An 11,130-nucleotide genomic window follows, 5' to 3' on the forward strand; every position below is an offset into this window, starting at 1 on the left:
AAAATCAAGTAAGACTTAAGCACATACTGGGCAATTAGGGGTAAATAAACAGGGGTTCAATTAAGGAAACAATCTTGAGGAATCTATAAGTATCACGGTTAATCAAATAAGGCAAGAAAATAATTAAAAGGTGTTAAAATAGGGAAATAATCAAGAATCGCACATAGGTCTTAATAGAGCAAATCAGTGAATCAAAACTCAAAAATAATACCGATTTAAAGGAGAAAATATAGGTTTCCATGAATAAACAAACAGGCCAAGTATAAACACATAGAATCAGTCGAGAATCAAATCAGAAACCCTAATAGAGACATACTGGGGTAAAAATCACAAGACATCGAATTAGGCTAAAGGAAAATCATGAGAATCAAAGCACAGAACAAAATAATGTGGCAAGTAACACGGACAGACTCAAAGTCAAAGCAAAAATATCAAAAAATTGGGGTTTTAGCATAAACTAATTAGGGTTGAGGCAAGCTCAACCTAAATCGATAAAAACTCATAAGAACAACAGATTAAACATTCAAAGTCAGAAAATATTTTGGAGAAAAGGATTTTCAGGAAACCGTAGCTTTAGGAAAATGGAAAGTCACTTGGAAAACCAGAAGATTTTCATGAAAAATATGTGAAATAGGTCCGATTCTTCTCAGATCTGTACAGATCTGAGAAGATCAAAGGACAAAATTAGGGTTTTCAGAAGTGAGACATAAATGAAGACATAGGCTTTGAAATCCATAGATTTAAGGCGAAATAAGAAGTTCTTACTCGAAATCGAACTAGAATGGCCTGAAACAGGCAAGAAAAACCCAGAGGCGTAAGCAGACTAGCCTTGGTCCCTTGAGAATCTTCTCAAGGACCTTAGAGACGGAGGTAACCAGCATAGGAGGGGCCATTAGAGGCCTGTGGTGGTGAAGAACCACCATGAACGGCGGTAGATGAGTGACAGCGGGGGGAGAATTAGGGTTAAGGCTAGAGAGCGTCAGAGAGATGGAGAGGAGAGTGACGACGGGGAGGGGTGAGAAAAGATTAGGGTTAGAAAGGGGGGGGGGGTATTGATTTAATTATGGTAAGGGGTTTCTAGGTGTTGATAAAAAATTATCAACGGCTAGGATTAGATAAGAATTGGGTCGGGTAGGTGAGGGTATTGGGCTGGTTTTAAGGGCGTTGGGTTGGTTTTAAGGGTGTTGGGCTGGTAGAGTTAAGCTAAAATTGAAATTAAAAATACTATTTGTTAAATACCCCAAATAAATTAATTAAAATAATTACTAATTATAAAAAAATAAATTTCATGCATAGAAATATTTTAAAAATAGTTGTTTAGTATTTAAAAATACACAGGAGTAATTTTTGGTAAAATAATACAAAAAATGTACGCATGGGCTATAATTGCAAAGTTATTGCAATTATAGCCAAAAGGTGCCAATTGGACTATTTATGAAATAATTTGGACATAATAGGGCATAAATAGTAATATTAAATCAAGAAATATTTTTGAAATCATTTGTGATGCAATTTCGTAATTATTTATTAGAAATAAAATACTGGGCAAATTAATTAAAAATGTAGAAATTGTGGAAAAATACCAATTGATGCAAATGCATGATTTTGAAGACATATATGCATTTTAAAACTATTTTGCGAAAAATTGGGTATCAACAGTTGGCCCTGATACCAGAATGCAACCCTACAACAAACCTCCGCACTCTCTCTGCGTCAGTAGGAAGTATCATCAGTGCATGGCGGGACAACTTAGAAAACCTCGCTTCATAGTCGGTCACTGATATCTGACCCTGCTCAAGTTGCTCAAACTGATACCGCAACTCTTCCCTATCAGAGGGTGGAATATACCTATCCAAGAAAAGCTGTGTGAACTGTCCCTAAGAAATGGGAGGAGAACTCGCTGGCCTGCCAAGAACATAAGACTGCCACCATCTACGGGCCTTACCCTTCTGCTGGAAAGTAGTGAAGTCAACCCCAAGAGACTCCAATATCCTCATGTTGTGCAGTCTGTCCCTGCATCTATCAATGAAATGTTGGGCATCTTCATGACGCTCGCCCCCGAAAATAGGAGGGTGTAGTCTAGTCCATCTGTCCAATAACTTCTGTGGATCGTCGTCCGCAGCTGGCCGGGCTCGGGTACCACAGCGGCAACTGGCTGGGGCCATCCGCGGGTAGTGCACCTGGAGTCTGATACACTGCAGCTGCATGACCAGGAGCCTGAGCACTAAGGGTCTGTGCTCCCTCTGCCGCCTGAGATGTGGCTGGGTCTGCTGGAAATAAACCAGCCTGTGTCACGGAATCCATGAACCGCAACATACGGCCCATGATCTTCTGAAAGCCCGGTGTTGTCATGAAGTTCGCCAGGGTAGGCTCTGCTGCGGGCACCTCGCCCTGCTCCTCGATAATAGGATCCCCTGCAAGATCCGCCGGTGGTGCAACTAGGGCAGCTCTAGGACGCCTTCGTCCCCTACCTCGGGCTGGTGCCCTCCCCCGGCCTCTGGCAACGGGGGGAGCAGCTCCTCCCGGGTTTGGAACGTCTACCGTGAGCGTCCTCACCATCTGTGAGAGAATAGAAGAGGGAAATTTAGTATACCATCAATTGCACAATAGAAAATGAATAAAGAGTAGCTTCCTATCACCCTATAACCTCTCGAAGATAAATACAGACGTCTCAGTACTGATCCGCAAGACTCTATTATGTTTGCTCATGACTTATGAGACCTACGTGAACCTAGTGCTCTGATACCATGTTGTCACAACCCAATTTCCATTATAGGTCGTGATGGCGTCCAACACCGTTGTTAGACAAGCCAACCCTAATCAACTAGTGAGAAACCCTAATCAACTAGTGAGTTCTCATTCTTTTAAATAGTCATTCTCGACATTTACTTAACTTAAATTCAAAACAATCGATAATTAACAAATTATAAGGTGACTGAATCGGGAAAGACTAAAAGGATCATAAAAGTATGAATACAACCCAAAACTAATAGTCTACTATTGTGTGTGCCAGGAACTAGTGTCACAAGTACGAGGGAAACTAGTAGGATGCACAAAAGAATATAACTATCCTACTGCCTGAAATAGAATAGACAGTAATAACAAAAGGAGAGACTCCGGTATGCTGCTGAACGACTCGAAAGAGAGCAGCTCACCGTGAGATCTCGATCAAGTATCAGGGATGCGCGCCGGACGGGTAGCTAGATGCACCTGCCTCAGATCCTGTACATTTAAGTACAGAAGTGTAGTATGAGTACATAAATAATATGTACCCAGTAAGTATCCAGTCTAACCTCGAAGAAGTAGTGACGAGGGATCTACTTGACACTTACTAGGGTTAATAATAATATAATTCAAGTGTTACGCTAAGCACGGATAGCATGAATAATAATGACAGATTAAGATCGTGGAGAAGTAAGACATTCTTTCATAACAACATGTCAAGTTTCAATTACATCATGTAACAACTTGCCTTCCAAACATTTAAGTAGTGAAATCACGCGAAGTTCCAAGTAAATAACATGCACACATTATGCCGAGGTCGTACGGCCCGGTCCAACATAGTATTAAATTGTGCACTGCCAGAGGGTCGAATGGCGCGAACTATAGATGCATCTATTTACTACCGAGGCAATCGCCCCGATCCACAAATAGCAATTTATTATCAAGCAAGAAGACATTGCCCATTTATAGTCAAACAATTCATACAAGTTCTCAAGTAAGTGAGTGTAGCCGTCTATATTTATTTATCGTTTTCTAGCATGACCTAAGTGATTTTAGTAAAAAGCAAGGATGCAAGCATTTGCAAGTATAGCATGATACGGGTCCCAAACTACCCGGACAATTATCATAAGAGTAGCTACGTACAGACTCTCGTCACCACATACGTACGTAGCTCCCACATATAGTCACATACATTTATTAATTCACCTATGGTGTTAATTCCCTCTTACAAGGTTAGAAAGAAGACTTACCTCGTCCCAAAGCTTACTTCAAATTTCAAGAATGCGCTCAAACCCTCAAAATCGGAGCCGAACGATCCAAAACTATTCAAATGGGGTAAGAACAAGTCAATATATGCTCAAAGGTTCATATTCTAACTATTAAACTAGTTTCCCAGACCTAAATGCAAGGTTCCCAAAATTCACCCCTAGGCCCACGTGCCCGGATTCTGAAAATTTTTGAAGAAAATTGTTACCCATAACCTAAGGATCAAGAGTATATAATTTGTACTACATTCCATAACAAATTTCGTGGTTAAATCTCATTTTGTCAAAACCCTAGGTTTTACTCTAAACCCATAATTTCCACTTATTTACATGGTGTAATCTACCTATAAACTATATATTAAACTTAGATTAAGTAGAATTAACCTACCTCACAATGCTAGGCTGAAATCTTCCCTTTTGAAGCTCCAAATCACCCAAGAATGGAATAAAATGTGTCAAAAATGACACATTCCCGTATTAAATAAATGCCACTGCTTTTAGCGATTTTTGCACCTGCGGTTAGGGGACCGCATCTGCGGTCTCGCTTCTGCGTGAGATTGCCAGCTCCTGCGGTATTGGGCCGGGCCAGGCTAGCTGGGGCCGCATGTGTGGTCTTGGTTCTGCGGAAGAGGAGCCGCATTTGCGGAACCTGGGCTCCTCCGCTTGAGCCGCATCTGCGATGGGTAAGCCGCTTCTGCGGTCTCGCACCTGCGGCTGGCCAACCGCAGGTGCGGTTATGACAGAACTGAAGCTTCAGCTCCTTCTCAAATTTTCAACTTGGCTCGAGCCTCGCCCGATTAACGCTCGGGGACCACGAGGCCCCGCCCGAACATACCGACCAGTTGGAATCATAAAACGGACTCGCTCGAACCCTCGGAACGCCCGAAACTACGCCAAATCTAAGAATCACACCCTAAAACCAATTGAATCAAACTTATAAACTTCAAGTTCTTCAATCTACTTCCAATGTGCCAAAACATACTTATACTACTCGGATTGACACCAAATTTTGCGTGTAAGTCTTAAATGACAATACCGAACTATTCCCGGTCTCGGAATTCCGTTCGGACCTCGATATCAAAAAAACCCGCTCCAAACCAAATTTAAAGAACTTCAAAATCATTAAGGAATCAACTTTCACTATTAGGCGCCAAAATGCTCCCGGATCATCCAAAACCCGATCCGGACATACGCCCAAGTCCGAATCATCATACGAACCTGTTGAAACCTTCAAATCCTGATTCCGAGGTCGTTTACTCAAAACGTTGACCAAAGTCAAACTTGGCCTTTTAAGCCAACCTTAAGGAACCAAGTGTTCCGATTTCAACCCAAACTCTTCCAAATCCCGAACCAACCATCCCCACAAGTCATAAATCAGTAAAAGCAAGTACGGGAAGTCTTATTTAGGGGAATAGGGTTCTAGAAAGAAAAACGACCAGTCGGGTTGTTACACATTCGTTTCTATAAAATAAGCTGATATTAGGACCAAGTAGCTCTTCATTCTTTTTTTGAGGTCGTAACGGATCCTTATTCACATCAAGTGGTCGAACCACCATCGGAGTACTTAATGGATGTGTTCTATCCATGTACAACCATTTCAATAGCTTTTCTGTCTAGGCAGATTGATGAATAAAAATTCCATTTGCCAAATGTTCAATTTGCAAACCGAGACATAATTTTGTCTTTCCGAGATCTTTCATCTCGATTTCCTTCTTTAAATAATCAATTGCCTTTTGGAGTTCTATAGAAGTTCCAATAAGGTTTATGTCATCATCATATACGGCATGTACAACAAATTTCGATGTTGTGTTTCTTTATAAAGATTCATGGGTAAATAGCATCCTTTATATGACCTTCCTTTAACAAATACTCACTAAGGCGGTTATATCACATTCGTCCTAATTGCTTTAGACCATACAAAGATCTTTGCAATTTGATAGAAAATATTTCTCGGGACTTTGAATTATGTGTGTCAGGCATTTTAAATCTCTCGAGAATTTTCGTGTATATCTTATTATCAACTGAGCCGTAAAGGTAGGTTGTAACCACACCCAATAAATGCATGTCAAGCTTTTCATGGACATAAAACCTAATGAGATAACAAAATATTATTGCATCCGAGAATACGTTTCCTCATAATGGACACCAGGCCGTTGTGAAAATCCTTGTGCAACAAAGCGTGCCTCATATCTTTGTACCTAATTTTTCTCATTGCTTTTACGTACAAAGACCCATTTATAGCCAACAGGCTTAACCCCATTAGTTGTTTGGACTACAGGCCCAAAAACATCACGTTTCGCAAGTGAATCCAACTTGGATTGGATTGCTTCTTGCCATTTTGGTCAATAACATCTTTGTCGACATTCTCCAACAGATTGAGGTTCAAGATCCTCATTATCTTTCATAATTCTAGAGTCAACATTATATGCAAATACATAATCTACCACTATATCCACTCGATTTAAATTTGTCTCAATGTCGATCGGGTTTATCGATAGTTCCTTTATTCTTGAGTCTCAGGCTCATTGATCTCCTCATGAATCTCAGGATTGGTTAAATCGTGGATTTCTTCATGAGGCTTTTTTCGGGTGTTATCTTGAGCATTTGTTTTTCTTTTTCTAGGATTTCGATCCTTAGAACCCAATGGTCTGCCACACTTTTAGGCGTGCTTTTGACTCATTAGCTATGACACTAGAAAATTGTCCAACAAGAACATCAATACGGATTGGAACATTCTCTGAAGGGATATGTGATTTTGTTATCCTTTTCAGATCCGTAAATGCGGCTGGCATTTGATTTGCTACTTTTTGCAAATGAATAATCTTTTGCACCTTTTTTCACAAATAGAGGCACGTGGATCAAGATGAGATAATAATAGATTTTTTCACAAAATTTTCGGTTTGGTTTCACCATTTTCTCCCCCTAATTTTGGAAAAAGTGTCTCATCGAATCGGCAGTCTGCAAAGCGTGCAGTGAACAAATCCCCCGTTAATGTTTCGAGGTAGCGAATAATGGAGGATGATTCAAACCCAACATAAATTCCTAACATTTTTGGGGGACCCATTTTGGTGCGATATGGCGGTGCTACAGGCACATATACTGCACATCCAATTTTTCTTAAATGGGATATATTACGTTCATGACCCAAAACTAATTGTAACGGAGAATATTTATGATAATTTGTCGGTCTTAGACGAACTGGCATTGCTGCATACAAAATGGCGTGACACTAAACTGAAGTGGGTAATCTCGTTTTTATGAGTAACAGTCTTGCTATCAATTGCAGACGTTTAATCAAAGACTCTGCAAGGCCATTTTGAGTGTGAACATGAGCTGCATAATGTTCCACTTTTATCCCAATTGATTAGCAATAATCATTAAATTCTTGGGATGAAAATTTAGCAAAATTATCAAGTTTAATAGACATTGGATTATCGAGAAACTGTCCCGTAATCGAATTATTTGGGCCATTAATTTTGCAAACGCCAGGTTGCGAGATGACAATAGGCATACATGAGACCATGTAGAGGATACATCTATTAAGATTATAAAATATCTAAATGACCCACTAGGTGGGTGAATAGGTCCACAAATATCCCCTCGTATACGTTCCAAAAACGCAGGGGACTCAAGCCCAACCTTTGTTGGTGATGGTCTAATAATTAAATTGCCTTGATAACAAGAAGTGCAAGAAAGTTCATTATTTAAAAGAATCTTTAAATTCTTTAACGGATGCCCATTTGAGTTTTTTATAATCTGTCTCATCATAATTGATCCAGGATGTCCCAATCGATCATGCCAAAGTACAAAAGTATTGGAATCAGTAACCTTTTGGTTTCGATAGAATGCGCCTCAATTGCACTAATTCCTGTCCAATATAGGCCATAAGATAAAGATGAGAACTTCTCAATAACTCTCTTCCGGACAGAGACATTTTTAGTAACGATGAGATATTCAAGATTTTTCTCATCTATTGTCTCAATATGATATCCATTTTGGCGGATATCTTTAAAACTCAATAAGTTCCTCTTGGACTTGGAGGTGAACATTGCATTACCTATGATAAGTATTGTTCCCTTAGGCAGAGTTATAGTAGTTCTTCTAGAGCCTTCAATTAGATTACTACTACCAGAAATTGTAGTAATATTTGCCTTACACATACTTAAATGAGAGAAATATTTATTCTCTTTGAACTTTTTATGTGTTGTACATGAATCAACTAAACAAATATTTTTGCAATTGAACTGATCCGAGTTTGCTTTGTGAGATATCCATATTTGCTTAATCTTCTCAAAGAGCTTCTTGAGACGGTAGAGTCTCGTGCTGATAACTTGAAATAAAACAATATAGAAAAGGAGAATATTGCTAAAGAAAAGAGAGAGGTAATTCTTATTGAATTTCAGATGACTTACAATGGGATAAAGCCCCTCTTATAGGGGGAATAATGACTTAGCCACAAAGTAACAAACTCTCTATAAGATAGACATTGACTCTAAGTACAATTCTATTCATAACATATGAATCATTTTTACCTTAATTTATACACTTGCTAATTAAGATCAGCTTACCAATAACTACACACAACTATCCATAATAATAAGTAAAACTAGTAAACATGGTAAATTGTACTGTCCTTTTCAATACACAATTCGTGCATTTAATTTGAAAATAAAAATAAATAAGTTGTACTTAGTAAATTATATGCATACAAGTTAAACTGAAAACAAGAACAAATAACCTGTAAGGTAAAAAAATAGATCTTTGACTTTAGAAATTTGCTTCATCATTAACTAAAGAAGAAAGAGAAGGGGGAAGCTTAGTCTAATTGTCCGAAGTGGTAACTTCTAGTTGGCGCTATGTTTATGGACTCAAGTTAATTGAACCCACATATGTTGTTTGTTGTTTCCGCATATTTCGAAGGAAAGCTCTACTGGAGACTGGGATTGTAGTGAGAAGATTCCCTAGACCCATTTAAAATGAAATATACACGAAAATTTTACATTTTACTAAAGTTTTTTCCTAACAAACATCACAATGATAAGAGAGAGAATTAAACTAGACTAGACTATTTTAATTAAAAAGAAGGTTTTAAAGTAACTTATTGAATTTACCGAGCTAGTTCATGTAACTTTCCAACTAGCTAGTGGAAAGATTTTTTTAAGTTATTATAGAATATAAGGAAAAGGGTTAAAAATACCCCTAAACTATTGGAAAAGGTTTAAAAATACCCTTCATTCACCTATTGGGCTAGAAATACTCCTCCATCCACTTTTTTTGTTTATTTATGACCTTTGACCATTAGGTCATTGCTGAATTAAGAATAATTATTATTTAAATTCCACGTGGCAACTTTTTATTGGTCGAAATTAAAACATCTAACCTATTAGAAAGACCTACCTGTATCTACCCGTTTTTCGGACCAACCCTCCCATAATACTAACCCGACCCGAATAAAAAGTTCAACTAAAAAAAAGACGCCCCACTTCCTAACCATAATTTCTTCACGGGGAATTTTCTCTTCTCTCGAATGGAGGTACTAATTCTATCTATGGAAGTATAGTTTGATATTTCTTAGTAATTTTGTTTTAGTTCATTGGTTAGAAATGATCGTTTTCTTCCTGATAGTCAATGCGAATTTCCGAACAGCGAATGACAAAAAAATTACTAGTAACAGAGAAAGTTTGATGACTTGACTTTTTTATAGAACTGCAATGAAACTCATTCGAATCATTAGTTTTTCTTTGAAAAAATTCATTAGAAGTTTCTGGACACATTTTGAGTGCTAGGTTACAGGAAACGTCACCATATCCCTGTAGTATAACGTTTCGACTTTAACGATTTTTTCGTAATTGTTGCGATGTGAAAGTATAATTATCTGGTCTTGGTTTTATTTTGATTAGCTAAGTTTATTTGAGATTATAACTAGCAATACATTGAAGCCATTCCTTTGTGTTCTAATTGATCTTTAAGAAGTACTTAATGTTACTCGAGGTGCGTGTAAGCTAATCCGGACACCACGATTATAAAAAAAAAAAAATAGAAGTACTTGATGTCCGGACACCACGGAGTTAGATGGAAGTGGGGCGTCTTTTTTTAGTTGAACTTTTTATTCGGATCGGGTCAATATTTGAGACGGGTTAGTCCGAAAAACGGGTAGATACGAATAGGTCTTTCTAATAGGTTAGATGTTTTAATTTCGACCAATAAGAAGTTGCCACGTGGAATTTAAATAATAATTATTTTTAATTCAGCATTGACCTAACGGTCAAAGAGCATAAGTGAACCAAAGAAGTGGATGGAGGCGTATTCTTAGCCCAATAGGTGGAGGTAGGATATTTTAAAACCTTTTCCAATAGTTTAGGGACATTTTTAACCCTTTTTCGTAGAATATAAAAGGTTGAACAACGTTGCCAAGTGATTTTCTACTCTTACGTCATACTTTGCACCTTCGAAAGAGTTGATTCCAAGTGTTTAATTAGGGAGCCAAAGCATGCCAACATGTTAAAAGTCAAAAGTGTGGGAGTTTTTCTCTCAAATCGTTAAGGAAATGTGCGAAGATACTTGGATAAAATGCCGCAGAGAAATGTTGTGTTTGGAATGCAATATTGTCCGGGTGCGCTAAAAAATAATGATGGGTCTGTTAAAAGGTTTGTTTATAATGAGATGGTGAATTGTGGGATTCGATCGCCATGATGAAACTACATGAGTTACTGTCATCTCTGCTTGGTGATGCTACCCTTGTCGAGGCCCTTGTCAAGATGATAAATGAGAAGGATGCTCGCTTAAATTGTTTTGCCAAGACTGCGCTTCTTGACATGTATGCCAAATGTGGGAACCTAGCTATGGCTAGGAAGATCTTTGATGAATTGAATACATATAAGAACTTAGTTACGTACATGAAAAGCTAAGATTCCGGGGACAATGCTCTGATTTTTGTGTATTCCAAGTGCGTAAGTATGAGATATGCTGAGAAAGTAGTTCAATTAATGGAAACCAGAGATATAGGGTGTGTTTGATACGAAGGAGAACTTTTTCCGGAAAAGGTTACCCATTTTTTTTCAAATTTTAGTTTTTTTTTCCATCACAATCTTTTTTTTTTTTTGTAAATTTAAATTTCTGTTTTTTTCGTTTTTCTGCACAC

The sequence above is a fragment of the Nicotiana attenuata genome, chromosome 2, assembly GCF_001879085.1.
Source record: "Nicotiana attenuata strain UT chromosome 2, NIATTr2, whole genome shotgun sequence".
In the NCBI taxonomy this organism is placed as follows: domain Eukaryota; kingdom Viridiplantae; phylum Streptophyta; class Magnoliopsida; order Solanales; family Solanaceae; genus Nicotiana; species Nicotiana attenuata.